General features: G+C 40.4%; 1 pseudogene; it reads right to left on the bottom strand.

The window, feature by feature from the left end:
• Positions 1–1,326: 1,326 nt before the first annotated feature.
• LOC133752677 (ribosome production factor 1-like) overlaps positions 1,327–15,504 on the bottom strand; it is a 32,831-nt pseudogene continuing 18,653 nt past the window's right edge.

The following is a 15,504-nucleotide window of genomic DNA, read 5'->3' as shown; positions in this document are numbered from 1 at the left end:
CAGAGTGACATAGAGAGTGGGAGAGGAGAGAGGAGACACAGAGAGAGCTCTTCCATTCAATGGTTCACTCCCCAAATGGCTATAAAGGCCAGGGCTGGGCCAGGCTGAAGCCAGGAGCCTAGAACTCCATCTAGGCCTCCCATGTGTACATCAAGGGCCCAAGCACTTGGATCATCTTCTGATGCTTTCCCAGGTCAGAAATGCAGTAGATAGGACCTGAACTGGTGCTCCTCTGGGATGCCACCATTGTAGCTGGCAGCTTAACCTGCTGCAATACAATGCCAGCCCTTAACTCATTGCTTTCTGTTTCTAACAATAACCAACTTTTTTATTTTTAGCAATATACATTGTTATGAGAAAATAATTTATCATTGAATTAATTGTTCCAGCTATTTCTGAGTCTAGTTTTCATGATTTTCTTATTTTTTTATGCCACAATACACCTAATTTCTGAGGACATCAGAATCAATCTGACCACTGCTAATGTGACTATTTTCATTGATGGGAAGGAATTTTCTTTTCCTCCCTAGAAGAAGCAAAGTGGTTATTTTTCCAAAGGAAACTTTTATTAAGACTTGAGCAAATCAACAAGTGCTAATGAAACAATAACAAAACCCAGCAATGCAAAAAGAGATATGGGAGCTTTTGTTAACTGAGCACGTTTTTATTTCTGATTTAACTAATTCCAGATTGACAGCAAGCCCAACTTTTGTGGGTATTTATTCCTTGTATTTTGTCTTAATTCTTTTCAGATAGCTTTAAACTAAAGGTACCAAGCTTTTATTTTAATGTCTGGAGGAAATCTCAACCATCTTAAAATTGATACTTTAATTTTTCACCCATTTGGCCATAGGTATCATAGTCCATTTGGAGTACTTTAACAATATACCACAGACTGAGGAGCTTTTAAAGAAAAGAAATCTACTGCTTATAGTTCAGAAGGCTATAAATCTAAGATTTAGGTCCTGTTTGGGAGAGGACTTGCTCTCTGCTTCGTAGATAATACCTTCTGGGTCCTTACATGGCAGAAAGCGTTTACAAGCTTCTTTGGGTTTCTTTTATAGGAGCATTAGCCCCAAACATGGAGGATTGCTCTGCATGATCTAAACACATCTCAGAGGCATCACTTGTTAAATACTATCATTCTAGGACTTAGGATTTTAACATATACATTTTTCAGGAACACATACATTCAGACCATAGCATTCTGATCCTGGCTACCGAAAATTCATGTATTTGTAACATGTAAAATAGAGTCAATTTATTCTGATAGTCCTCAAAATTTTAACTCATCCCAAATTTTCCTCAAAAGTCCAAATTCCAGTCTCATCTGAATATCATCTCAGATATCGTGAGACTCAGAGGGGTATTACTATTTTGAGTCAAATTGCTCTCCAGCTGTGAACCTGTGAAAACAAGCATTAAGCTCAGTTCATCAACACCATAATTAGATAAATACCATAATTGTATTAGTGCCATTAACTTGTAACATATGGGATTTAAACTGCTACATAAGTTCAGTAGCCAAATCTTCTTCAAACTATACCGCTAAATAAAACATAGCAATTGATACTTGACAAACAACAGAAAGTTATTTCTCTCATAGTCTTGGGGTCTGAAAATTTCAAGATCAATGTGCTAATAAATTTCTGTGTGGTAAAGGTCTGTATCTTTCATATAAGGACTTGTAATGACTTGCATATGGTTTATCCCCCCAAAACTCATATTGAAGCTTAAATCTTTGACAATGTTGGGAGGTAGGACCTAATGGGTCATGGGAACAGAGCTTCTATGAATATATAATGCACTCTTGCAAGACAGAATGAATGCTCATGCTTGTAGGAGTGTGAGAATAGGTTGTTATAAATCACCCAGCTGCCTGTTACTGCCTCTCTTCTTGCGTGTACCTGCTTGTCCTTCTAGTTTCTACCAAGAGTAAAAGCTGCACGAAGCCCTCATATCAGAATCCCAGCAGATGCTTGCATGCTCTTAGACTTCTAGAATCATGATTCAAATAAATCCTTTTCCTTTAGCAATTATCCAGTCTCAGTTATTCTGTGTTAGCAATAGAAAACAGACCAAGACAGCATGTATTCTCATTGTACTTTCATGTACTACAAGGGATAGCTAATTCTCTTTAATGAGAGTATGAATCCCAGTCAGGATAACTCTACCCTCATGGTCTAGGTAAGACCTCATTTCCTAATATCATTATGTCAGTGACTGGGATGACAAAATATGAATTTTAGGGTGGGGTGACATACCAATTCATTTTGATATATTACTTTGCTGATGTCCTGGAATACTAATGGATTTTTTAAAATGATTTATTTATTTATTTATTCAAAAGAGTTACAGAGAGACAGAGAGAGAGAAAGAGATATAGAGATATAGAGATGGAGAGAAAGAGAGAGAGAGAGAGAGAGCTATCTTCCATCTGCTAGTTCACTCCCCAGATGGCCACAATGACAGAGGCTAGACCAGGCTGAAGCTAGGAGCCAGGATCCAGCTGGGTCTCCCATGTGGGTGGCAGGGCCCCAAGAACTGAGGCCATCATCCACTGCTTTCCCAGGCACATTAGCAGGAAGCTGGATCATAAGCAGAGCAGTGGAACTTGAACTACAATGCCAATATTGGATGCTAGCTTACCAAGTGGTAGATCATCCCCCTGTGCTACAATGCAAACTCAACATGGGGAATCAATCCTATAAATCCAGTTCAAAAATTTTCCCCTATAACTGTAGGTCCTGAATGAGAGACATATCTCTTAGATGAACACAGAAAAAAAGCATAGAGAACTTCTGAAGAAAAATGTTCTCAACCTCAATTAAAGTGTAAGTGCCTATTTAGTCATGAAAGGGAGACTTAAGTCACATGCGACTGTCCTGATTTCACATTTTCAATGTAAGGATGGAGAAAGTTAAATAGTAATGACTGGGTGAATATATATTAAGCTAAAATAATTATTCACCATTGTACTTGTTTAATTTAGGTACCACAGATTGTCTTGATAGTCATTTATGCAGGGTCTTAGTCCACCCGTACAGGATGGACTGGGTCCGAGGAAAGGTGAGTGCTCTGCTCGCCCGTTCCCCAGCCTCCTGATCCCGGAGACAGTCAGACGCAGCGGGGAGCCAAGTCTAGTAGCAAGAACTCCTTTACTTTGTGCGTAACAGTACCTTTTATAGCACAAAACTGCAGAGTCATTGGGGCAGGGCTAAGGACCAACCAATCACTTAAAAAATCACCTTATGGGGGGATTTTTATAGGACTAGCCCTATGTCTATACACTTGTTACTAGTTTTGTTACCTCCCCTGATGTTGTGCAGCCAATTAGTTTTAGTGGTAAACATTTGGATTCCGCCCATCTTACTTCCTCTGGGCGCCATCTTACTCGGCTCCACGTGGCTCCATTCTGCGCAGCTCGGGTGGGGGCACCCAGGAGCAGCTGCGCATGCAGAGCCCCCGGGCCTGGCCTGGCCACGCCATGGCCACACTCATGCCCCACAATTTAGCCAATAATTATGTTGTTCAGCCAAACACTGTGGCCAGGGGGTGCAGGGTAGAGAAAAGAGTGAACATAACTGAAGTTTCCTATGTCCATGAAACATGTGTTGTAGTGGTAGAAGACAAATAGTAAGAGAGTAGTCAGGGGTCAGAATTGTGGCACATTAGGTTAAGCCACTGCCTGCAATGCCAGCATCCCATATGGGCACCAGTTCAAGTCCTGGCTGCTCTATTTCAAATCCAGTTCTTTGTTAATGCACCTGGGAAAGCAGACCCTGCCACCCACATTGGAGACTATGTATATCAAATAAATAAAACTTTTCAAAAAATTAAAAAGAATAGTCAAAGTCACCTTCTTACATAGTTATACCTTGCAAAGACAGGCAATAATTGAAGGAAAGAAGGATTATTTTAGAAAGGGTGGTCAGAGAAGCCTCTTATAGAAAGTAACATTTAAATAAGAGGCTGAGTGGTGAGAAGAAATAAATGATGGAATTATCTGGGGGAAGCACTGCTTCAGAAAGGAGAGTAGAAAGTGCAAAATCTCTGATGCAGAAAGAAGCTCGGGGAGTTCATGAAAAACCAATAGAAAGACTGTGTAGTGGGAGGAACAAGAACGAGTGTTTGAAAATAAAATTGGAGACACAGATAATGGACAGATGTGAGGCCATATTTGGCCTCATCACACAGATGTGAAGCCAAATTATCTAGAGATTTTCTTGAACCCTCACCAAAATGACTTTTACTTATGTTTGCTATATAAACAGTGGCAAGTCATGGCACTTGGTTATTTGTCTAGACTATAAAGGAAGTTTATAAAATCAGTAAATCCCAATTTGAAAAGGTGTTCCATGAGAAATAATTTACCAAGTTCAAGATAGACCAGTTTAGCAAAATCCTTAGTAATTGACAGATGAAATTTCCTTCTACTTGTATCAATTTCATGGGGCTTATGGATACATTCATATTCTCCATATTTAGAATAAAAGATTGCTTTCTGAAGAGGTCTTCATTTTAAGGTAAAATGTAGTCCAAGTTCCTGAATTCTCATTTTCTTTTCATTCTTGAATAAGTATCTCTGAAGTTTGAAGAAGATATAATCTTGCTGATTGTGGAATGTAGCAATCTACCTTCCAATAAACTGAGGATTATGGGGAAAGAGAGAAGCAAACATACATCTAATAGAACAACCTAGCCATGTTGCGAAATTATTCAAAATTATTTCAGGTATGTGTTCTGTGGGATCCTTGACTATTTAGGACAAACACTGCTAAATGAGCACTTGGACCATTTGGCAAGTGATTCAATTTTGTGTTTTACGATCTTTAATAATAATGATCAGATCTGTGAAATCCCTTGCAATGCACTGTGGAATAAATTTTTTCAGAGCCTGTCCTCTTCTGTCATAACATATCAGTTTGGTGTAACTGTGGAGAACTGTTCACAGAGTCTTATCATTCTGCCATGAGGTCTATCTGATGTTGTGATGAGAATCGTGGGAGAAATTTGATGAAGAAGCAAATTCATCTGCAGTTTTATGATAAGCAGCCTCCCCGTCATTAGGCTGACCATTGTTTCATCATACATGCACTTGCTGTCAATGATCTTGGGTACAAACTTTGGTGGAGCTTTATCACCAAGAGCTCCTGTCTCCTTTTTCAAGCTTTTTTCTTAGTTGCCAACTTTTCCTTGCACTTTTGCTGCTTCCACCATGTGAACATTGAGTGTTACTGCTTGTATGTTCTTAATTTCTGAAATGCTAAAAGCCTGGGCAAAAAGCTTTCAGGAATTGGACTTCACTTTGCTTTGCCCCATCCCAAGGGAATGTAGTCTCTTGAGGTTTTTTGGTGGCATCCCTCCCTCATTCCCCCCACTGTTATCTGAGGCTTTTCCCATTATCTTTGCCCCTTTGCCTGATATGGAGAGTTTTGCTTTATACTAAGTGGAATGAAAGCTGCTTGAAGGTATTAAGTAGGTTGGGGACATTATTTTACCCACACATTTAAGAGCTCTCTTTTGCTACTTAGTAGAAAATTGGTTGCACGGAGCAAATGTGAACACATGACGATCAGTTAAGAGACAATTGCAGTAGTACATATGAGAGATGATTAGGACATAGACTATAGTGGGGCTGGGCATTAGGTAATTTTGAAGGAAGAATCAGGATGATTAATTACATATGGAAATATAATTTCGGTGAGTGAAAAACTAAATACTTTGTTTCTCACACTTCATAAAGAAGTCTTTTTTCTTATTTAAACTTTTTTAAAGATTTATTTATTTATTCTAAAGTCAGAGTTACACAGAGAGAGGAGAGAGAGAGAGAGGGAGAGAGAGGTCTTCCATCTGATGGTTCACTCCCCAATTGGCCGCAAGAGCCGGAGCTGTGCCGATCCAAAGCCAGGGGCCAGGAGCTTCTTTCAGGTCTCCCACATGAGTGCAGGAGCCCAAGAACTTGGGCCATCTTCTACTGCTATCTCAGGCCATAGCAGAGAGCTGGATTGGAAGAGGAGCAGCTGGGACTAGAACCGGCGCCCATATGGGATGTGGGCACTTCAGGCCAGGGCGTTAACCCGCTGAGCCAAAGAGTCGGCCCCTTATTTTAAACTTTTTTATTGATTAGCTGATCTTAGAGTTGGTAATTTTTTTCTTTTTTTGTCACTTAAATTTTATAAGGTAAGTCATTCTCCTGTTATAAGATTCCTTTCATTTTATTCTTTAAAGATTTATTTATCTATTTGAAAGGCAGAGTTACAGAGAGACAGAGGCAGAGAGAGAGAGAGAGAGAGAGAGAGAGAGAGAGAGAGAGAGATAAATCTTCCACGCACTGGTTCACTCCCCAAATGGCCACAATGGCCAGAGCTGGTCTGATCTGAACCAGGAGCCAGAAGCTTCTTCTGGGTCTCCCACATGGGTGCAGAGGCCCAAGGACTTGTGCCATCTTCCACTACTTTCCCAGGAACATTAGCAGGGAGCTGGATTGGAAGTGGATCAGCTAAGGACTTGAACCAGCGCCCATATGGGATGCCAGCACTGCAAGTGGTGGCTTTACCTGTTATGCCACTGAGCCAGCCCCTGTAAGATTTCTTTTAAAACATACATGATTTGATGTTTATATGATGTTTCATCATGAATTTAAATCACAAAGTTCCTAAATATTTCCCCATTATTGGATCATTGCTTGCTTATTCTGTTAAGCCAGTAATAAACATATTGGTATATAATTTTTAAAAATATATTTTGGCATGTGTGTTAGGTAATATTCACAAGAGTAGAATTACTGGGTTAAAGGGCAAACATATAGTTAATTCTTTAATTCTGTTTCACAAGAAATGACAGAAACTGGTTGTAATTTGCAGATACATCAAAAAAACTTTTAAAAAAGGGCTTAGAATAGAAACTATATTTGTCTTTCATTCCCTATTTTTATTTGTTTAGTCAGCAATCATTTATGATTAGACCTGTAATTTACTTGTTTTATTTATTGAACATAGCTTTTTTATTAATATAAAGAGCAGAGTTCATGTATTTCTAAGATACTATTCTAGGAATATAATTCTTCCATATTTCCTTCCTACCCCCCTCTTTCCTTTCTTTTTTAATTTTTGTGATAATATTTTTAACTTACTTTACAATCACAAAGTGGACCAAATAAAACCAGTAATGGGCACTCAGTTGATCATCTCCAGTGCTTTGGGAGGCAATTAGTCATGTGAATATGAGAAGGGTCTTTCCTTTGGTACTCTCAAATCTTTATTCTACATTTTCTTTCTGTGCTGTGTTTTACCTGCTATCTTCGTTATAATTTACTTATTAATCATAGTTGCTGTTTATTCTTTGACCTTCACTCAAAAATAGAAGCATAATGAAAGCACATGGGGCCGGCATTTTGGCATAGTAGGTAAAAGCTGCTGCTTGAGATGCTGGCATCCCATGTGGGTGCTGCTTCGTCTCCCAGATGTTCCACTTCCAATTCAGCTCCCTGTTAATGGCCTGGGAAAAGCAGTGGAGGATGGCTCAAGTTCTTGATCCCCTGCTACCCACATGGGAGACCAGGTAGAATCTCCTGGCTCCTGGCTCTGGCCTGGCCCAGCCCTGGCCTTTGCAGTCATCTGGGGAGTAAACCAGCAGATTGAAGATTCTCTCTCTCTCTCTCTCTCTCAAATAAAATAAATAAATCTTAAAAGAAGAAAAAGAAAGCGCAAACCTTTCTTTATTTGTTTATATACCTTTGGCCTTAGAACAGTATCTGGCACATAATAATGTTTAAAATCATATGTTAAATGAAGTCAGTGAGCAATTCAGAAGTAAGTACTAGACATTGTAGCTTCCAGTCTCCACTGACCCTGTTACTTCACCAGACAGTCTCTTCTGGGCATCCAACGGTTAGCTCTTCAGCTAAACTGTTTCTTATGGGTCTGAAAGAGATTCCAGTTCCTGCTGTTGTTTTACATAAAGAACAACCTCATTGAGTTTCTCAGGCATGGAAAGCCAAGATACTGTGGCAAAAAAAAAGGCCTAAATGAAAGATCTCTGTGAGTGAGATCCCAGCGGAAAGAACGGGCCATCAAAGGAGGAGGTACCTTTCTCTGAAAGGAGGAGAGAACTTCCACTTTGACTATGACCTTGTCTAAATAAGATCGGAGTTGGAGAACTCCAGAGGCTTCCATAGCCTTGGCAACTCATGACAAGAGCCTCGGGTGATCACTGACTTCATAAATAAGAGTGTCAATTATTAAATAAAAAACTGGAGTCACTGTGCACTTGCTCCCCATGTAGCACCTCTGTCCTTAATGTGTTGTACTATGTGAATTAATGGTAAAACTAGTATTCAAACAGTACTTTATACTTTGTTTTTCTGTGTGGGTGCAATCTGTTGAAATCTTTATTTAGTATATATTAAGTTGATCTTCTGTATATAAAGATAATTAAAAATGAATCTTAATGGAGAATGGGATGGGAGAGGGAGTTGGAAATGGGATGGTTTGTGGGTGGGAGGGTGGCTATGGGGGGAAAATCGCTATAATCTAAAAGTTGTACTTTCGAAATTTATATTTATTAAATAAAAGTTTCTAAAAAAAGAACAACCTCATTTTTCCTCATACTATCTTTCATATTTTTCATATTTTACTCGTTTAGAGGCAAGAACAGAACAGTAAATCAGGCTTCTTCATTAGTGGATAAAACATCCCACTCTCTGGAAATTCTTGTTCTGGACTATAATTTCCATTTTACTTACACTATAAAAAAATCCCATTAAAACATTATTTGAGTATGCTTGTGCATGTGTGTATACATGCATTTTCTTAAAGTCAAAAGCATTTTTTGCAGGGTTGGCATTGTGATATAGCGAGTAAAGCCACCCCTTGCAATGCTGGCATCACACATGGATTCCAGTTCAAGTCCCAGTTGTTCTACTTCAATGCATCTCCCTGCTAATGGCCTGGGGAAAGCAGTGGAAGATAGCCCTTGTCATCTAGTTGGGAGACCCAGAGGAAGTTTCTGGCTCCTGGCTCCTGGCTTTAGCTTGGCCAGCGCTGGCTATTGTTGCCATCTGGGGAGTGAACCAGCGGATGGAAGATCTCTCTCTCTCTCTCTCTCTCTGTGTGTGTGTGTGTGTGTGTGACTCCCCTCTCCCTGTTACCCTTTCAAATAAACAAATAAATCTTTCTAAAAAAAGCATTATTGCTCAAAGAAGGACTAGAAAACTAGGGATAGTTTTATAGAATATTTAGAATATTTCCACATCTAATTTACTGTTTTAACATTTCAGAGAATCCTTTTATATTATGTCTCAGAAGATTTTACCAAGAAAAATTACATGAAAAATATTTTTCAAATGCATGATTTGTTAGAATGCAAGGCATACCTATAAATGAACGTGCACATGCATATGTACATTCATAAACACAAATTCATACATGCTTACACAGAACTACTTCTCTCATTAAAATCATTTCTTGTATTAGCTTTCTGCTGCTGCCACATCAACAAATTCAGCAGCTTAAAGTCACAAATTCAGTACCTCATGGATCCACAGGGCAGAAGCCTAGGAATGGTACAGTTCAGTGGATCCTCTGCTTGGAATCCTATGGTCCCAGCTAGGCTGTGTGTCTTTCTGGAGGCTATGGGGATGAATTCACCTCTAGGCTTATTCAAATTGTTCATAGAACTTAGTTTCCTGCAGCCATAGGCCTCAAGCGTCTTTTGTCTGTCTGTCTGCAGAGAGCCTGTCTCGTTCCCTAAGGCCACTTGTGTTCTTCTCCATACTCATCCCTCTGTCTTCAAATGAGCAACAATGCATCAAGTCCTTCTCAAGCGTTAAAACTCTCTGGCTTTCCCTTCTGCTGAAATTTATTCAATTGTGTTAAGAGAAAATTCTCTGCTTTTGAGTGTTCATTTTGGGCCACTTACGTAATGCAGGCTAATCTCCATCTTTAAGAATCAATAACATCTGCAAAGGCCCTTTGCCACATAACTTCACCTACTCACAGGATCCAGGGATTAGGACCTGGATAGGTTTGGGGGTCTTTCTGACTAACACTTTTCCCAAATCTGATTTCAGAGTCACTGTCTTAAATTTCCCTTCACCTCTTATCCCTTATCCTCTAGCAACTATAATCTTTTTTATTTTAAAGATTTACTTATGCCGGCTCCGCGGCTCACTAGGCTAATCCTCCGCCTGCGGCGCCGGCACACAGAGTTCTAGTCCCGGTTGGGGCGCTGGATTCTGTCCCGGTTGCCCCTCTTCCAGGCCAGCTCTCTGCTATGGCCCGGGAAGGCAGTGGAGGATGGCCCAAGTGCTTGGGTCCTGCACCCACATGGGAGACCAGGAGAAGCACCTGGCTCCTGGCTTCAGATCAGCGCAGTGCGCCGGCCACAGAGGCCATTTGAGGGGTGAACCAGCAGATAGAAGACCTTTCTCTATCTCTCTCGCTCTCACTGTCTAACTCTGCCTGTCAAAAAAAAAAACAGATTTATTTATTTATTTATTTTTTTGAATATCAGAGTTACACAGAGAGGAGAGGCAGAGAGAGAGAGAGGGCTTCTATCCATCCGCTGGTTCACTCCCAATTGGCCACAACAGCCGGTGCCATGCCAGTCCGAAGCCAGGAGCCAGGAGCTTCCTCCGGGTCTCCCACTCGGGTGCAGGGGCCCAAGGACTTGGGCCATCTTCCACTGCTTTCCCAGGCCACAGCAGAGAGCTAGACCAGAAGCAGAGAGCCAGGCCTCAAACTGGCATTCATATGGGATGCGGTGCTTCAGGCCAGGGAATTAACCCACTGTGCCACAGCGTCGGCCCCTAGCAACTATAATCTTAACTCCGGCAATTTGTAAGAAGAAATACTTCATTTTATCAGTAATTTTACATATCTTGCTTACTACTGGAGCCTAGCTGACCTCTACTTACTTTTTTTTTTATAATTATTGCAGCATGTTCACATTTCTACAGCATTAGTTATTGAAATAAATGTGAATGAAATGTAGCATTATGCATACATACTCTGTTTTAAAACAAAGAAAATTTATATTGCAAAAATGTGAATTCTTTTTCTATATGAGTATCATAGAGTTAATCTTGTATATTGTTTTTAAGATTTATTTGAAATACAGAGTTACTGGATAAAGGTAGAGACAGAGAGAGAGGTCTTTCATCTGCTGGTTCACTCCCCAGATGGCCACAATGGCAGGAGCTGCGTTGACCTGAAGCTGGGAGCCAGGAGCCAGGAGCCAGGAGCTTTTTCCGGGTCTCCCACATAGGTGCAGGGGCCCAAGCACTAGGGCCAACTTCTACTGCTTTCCCAGGCCAAGTAGAGAACCGGATTGGAAGAGAAGCAGCCGAGACTAGAAACGGCGCCCATATGGGATGCCAATGCTTCAGGCCAGGGCTTTATCCTGCTGCTCCACAGCGCTGGCCCCTAATATTATATTTTATTATTAGGGAGAAAACAAATTTACTTAAGACTTCAATTTTTTTTTCTAATTTTTCCAAGTTTTTTTTTTTTTTTTAGTTCCATAGTCTTCCTTGACTACTCTACAGTTCCTTTTAATGATTTTTAACATAATCTTCCTCTCTCTGTAAAGTATGTGAGGGTACTCCAAGATATTCATGTATTAATGAACTGAAAGAAAAGTTTGGGGCCAGCATTGTGGTGCACAGGGTTAGCTCACTGCTTGCTACACTGGCATCCCCTGTCTGTGTGCCAGTTGGAGTCCTGGCTGCTCTGCTTCTCATTCAGCTTCCTGTTAATGGCCTGGGAAAGAAGCAGAATATGGCTCAAGTGCTTGGACCCCTGCCACCCGTGTAGGAGATCAGGATAGAATCCCGGCTTCTGTCTTTAGCCTGGCCCAGACCTGGCTGTTGTGGCCACTTGGGGAGTGAACCAACAGATGGAAGATCTCTCCCCCATACCCAAACCCATTTTTGTCTCTCTCTATGTCACTGTATCTTTCAAATCAAATTGTTTTTAAAGAACAGTTAGTTTGGTGCTAAAAATTTTGAAATACATACATAGATTTTTCATAATATACATTTTTTCCATGAACATTTTGAAGTTATCTGGTATTGTGACAATTTGTTTTGAAATTAGTTTCAAACACTATACTCTTCTAGAATAGAGAAAAACTGTCTTCAGGAAAATAATTTTGAATGTTATGACAAGCTTAATTAATGAATTACGCACAAGGAGCTGATGTTTGAAGGAGAAATACTAAAGTGGCAATTAGAAAAGGGAATATTGACTGTTTCTGATGTTTATTTGCTAAGAAATCATCTCTCCTTGAATAGGTAAATGTAAGAAATAAGTTATTTGGAGAAAAGCAATGACATACATACACAATTCATCATGCTTCAATTTGAAATTTTTCAAAATAATTAAGCTGGTTTAATGAACTTCAAATGCAAGGCAGCATGGACCTGGGACCCACAATATAGTGACCCAGAACATCTAATGAAAATGTAGATTTAGGGACTAACTTACAACATGAACTAGAATTGTGAATGGAAGCTAGGAATTTTCATCCTTAATATGCTTACATGATGATTCATAAGACTCACAGTACAACGTTTTATAAAAGAAAAAGATGGTTTAAAACCACTTGTTACTTTGTGAGGTGAAAAATTTGGGAGGGTTTTCATTATCACGAAGCATAATAGTTAAGTTTCATCCTTCATTTCTAGGCATTTATTCTTAATTTTTTCCTAGTTATTTCCTAATGGATTCAATAGTCTTTCAAACTAAAAACTAAAATTTGGTAATTTATAAGCTATAGAAACACATCTACTTCTTAAAAATGTAAACTCTTGTTGAATAAATATCATTCTAACTTTATTTTGTTATATTTCCAAATCTTGTAATAATATTTTTAAAGATTGATTTTACTTATTTGAGAGGCAGAGTTAGAGAGAGAGAGAGAGAGAGAGAGAGAGTTCTTCCATCTGAAATCGGACAAGACCCCCTAAAATTCACACTAAAATGTGGCCCCTTAAAGTTCCATAGAAAAGCTAGCCGGGGTGCCACATGTACTACCAGAATTTGGGGTGCCTTACGATTTCACCACGGGCTTATTACTAAATCCCTGATATTAATAAGCCCAAGAGGGTTCCTGCCTAATATTTAGAGAAGAATTCTAAATACCGGCACAGATAAACAAGGCAGCATGGTATGTTTTAAGCTTTTATTTAGTAAGAAAGGTGCATAGGAGAGTGAGAGCTTTATTTAGGAGAGAGAAGCGAATGGGGGTTCATACCAAGCACCAGGAACCAGCCACGTGGATGAGCATCTAGGCCAGGAAGCCTAGAGCACATGGCCCGAAGGCCATGCGCCCTGGAGGCACCGGGCTACAGCAAGACCCTTCCTAGCAAGAAGCTAGAAGAAAGAGCAGAGAGCTGGGCACACTGTGCCCCAGGCTTTTAACCCACTCCAAAGGGGAGTGGTCAATTAACCTGATTGGCTGGTGGGCACCCCGGTACGGCCAGGTAGGGGAATGAGGCCACACAAGGGCGTGGCAAAGGCATCAGGTAGGAGCATGAGGTCACACAGGGAGGTGGTCTTCCAGTTCACAAATTCGATCAACTCCAACCTGTATGCCTGCCTACTTCACATCCATTGGTTCATTTTCCAAATGGCCACAACAGCCAGAGTTGAACTGATCGGAAGCCAGGAGCCAGGAGCTTCTTTAGAGTCTTCCATGTGGGTGCAGATACCCAAGCACTTGGGCCATCCTCCACTGCTTTCCGAGGCATATTAGCAGGGAGGTGGATTGGAAGCGGATCAGCTGGGACTCAAACCAGAGCCCATATGGGATGTCAGTGCCACAGACAGAGGTTTAACCTATTACACCACAGTGCCAGCTCCACAAATCTTGAAATAATTTTAAAAAGATATTTTTACAGGTGAAACAGCGTCAGAGAAAGCTGACCTCAGTTCTTTGTTTTGAGTAAAAGAAGAATTTGCATGCAGACAAGGCAGAGAGAAATGCAAGTTTCATTCATTTACATCAGAAACCTCCTGCCACAGAGATCCCAAGAGGGGCTCCAAGAGAGGTAGGTCCAGGAAACTGTGAGGGTCATCTTTTAAGCACACTTTTAGGGGTAAAAAACAAACAAACAAACAAACAAAAAAAAAACAGAACAACACCTAATAATCAGTTAGAGGGTGGGAACAAAATCTATCAAAAGGCTCCATTTGATTTGTAATCTTATCTTTCTTGTCTAGCTTGCTCATGGTAAGAGAAGAAAATACATCAGAAACGTGGGGTTCCTGACTTCCCTCTGTTTTCATGGTAAACAGAGAACTCAGAAGGGTGGAGCCACTACTTCCTTGCTATTCTCAGGGTAAAGCTGGTAAAGTGGGATATGTACGTTTGTCTTGCTACAGGAAGCTTTTGTGGAGAAGCATGCTGTGGGATTTTGGCACTTTCATCTTGCTAAAGATAACTTTTGCAGGAAGCAAGCACTTTGGGCCCTCATTCCAACCAGGACCAACCTAAGTGCCTATTTGCCTTTCTGCCACCTCACAATTTGATGCTGCTTATAACTTTCACCTCTGGCCAAGATGACATAATAAGGATTGGATTTTCTCTTCCAAGAAAAATAGCTGTAGTATTACACAAAATTTGTAAATCACTTTCCACCATTGGACATCAGTCAAGGAAGAAAAGTGATATCTCAGATGTGATGTAAAAGAGAGGCTTGTCCTGTGTTGATCTATTTGCTGTCTGAAGACAGTTTTTCATATTATGGGGCAGAAAGGTAGAAGTCAGAGAGATGTGTGGTCTCTGTAAGTTGTGGAGACAGCTGGGATATGATGAAGTCAATAGACTAGAGCTTGCTGGACAGAGTAGCACAAATGAGACAGCCATAGCAAAAGAAAATTCTGAATATTTGCACAGGGTCCTCAGACATTCAGCCAAATATTGATGAATGCATGCAAAAGAGGTAACTCCCTCAGTGTAGATAAAGACCAACCCAAAAGTATTAACATGCAAAATGTTGAGAACTCTTAGAAGACCCAGAAAAGTTCCTGTCACTTACTCCTGGCCCAGCATTGTGGCAGAGTGGGTTAAGCTGCCTCTTGCAATGCCAGCATCCCATATCAGAGTGCTAGTTCAAGGCCCAGTTGCTCTGCTTCTGATCCAGCTCCCTGCTAATGTGCTTGGGAAAGCAGCAGAGGATTTCCCAAGTACCAGGGACCCTTGCCACCCAGGTGTGGCCATTTGAGGAGTGAGCCAGTAGATAGAAGATCTCTGTCTCTCCCACCTCTCTGTTACTCTGCCTTTCAAATAAGTAAAATACATCTTAAAATAAAATAAATTGATTTCCAAAAACTCAAAAGGATTTCATGGCAGGCAGTAGAGTGTACATTAACATCTTGCCTCCACAATAGGGTAAACTTTAACCTAAACCAAATGTTGTTCTTAGTCCATCAAATAATATTCCAATGTACTAAACTCTTCAAAGTAGCTTCACTGGACTAGTTAGAGAAATTCAAAAAT

The sequence above is a fragment of the Lepus europaeus genome, chromosome X (assembly GCF_033115175.1).
Source record: "Lepus europaeus isolate LE1 chromosome X, mLepTim1.pri, whole genome shotgun sequence".
In the NCBI taxonomy this organism is placed as follows: Eukaryota; Metazoa; Chordata; class Mammalia; order Lagomorpha; family Leporidae; genus Lepus; species Lepus europaeus.
Note: the sequence above shows the minus strand (reverse complement) of the source record. Positions and strands in the feature narration are given on the sequence as shown.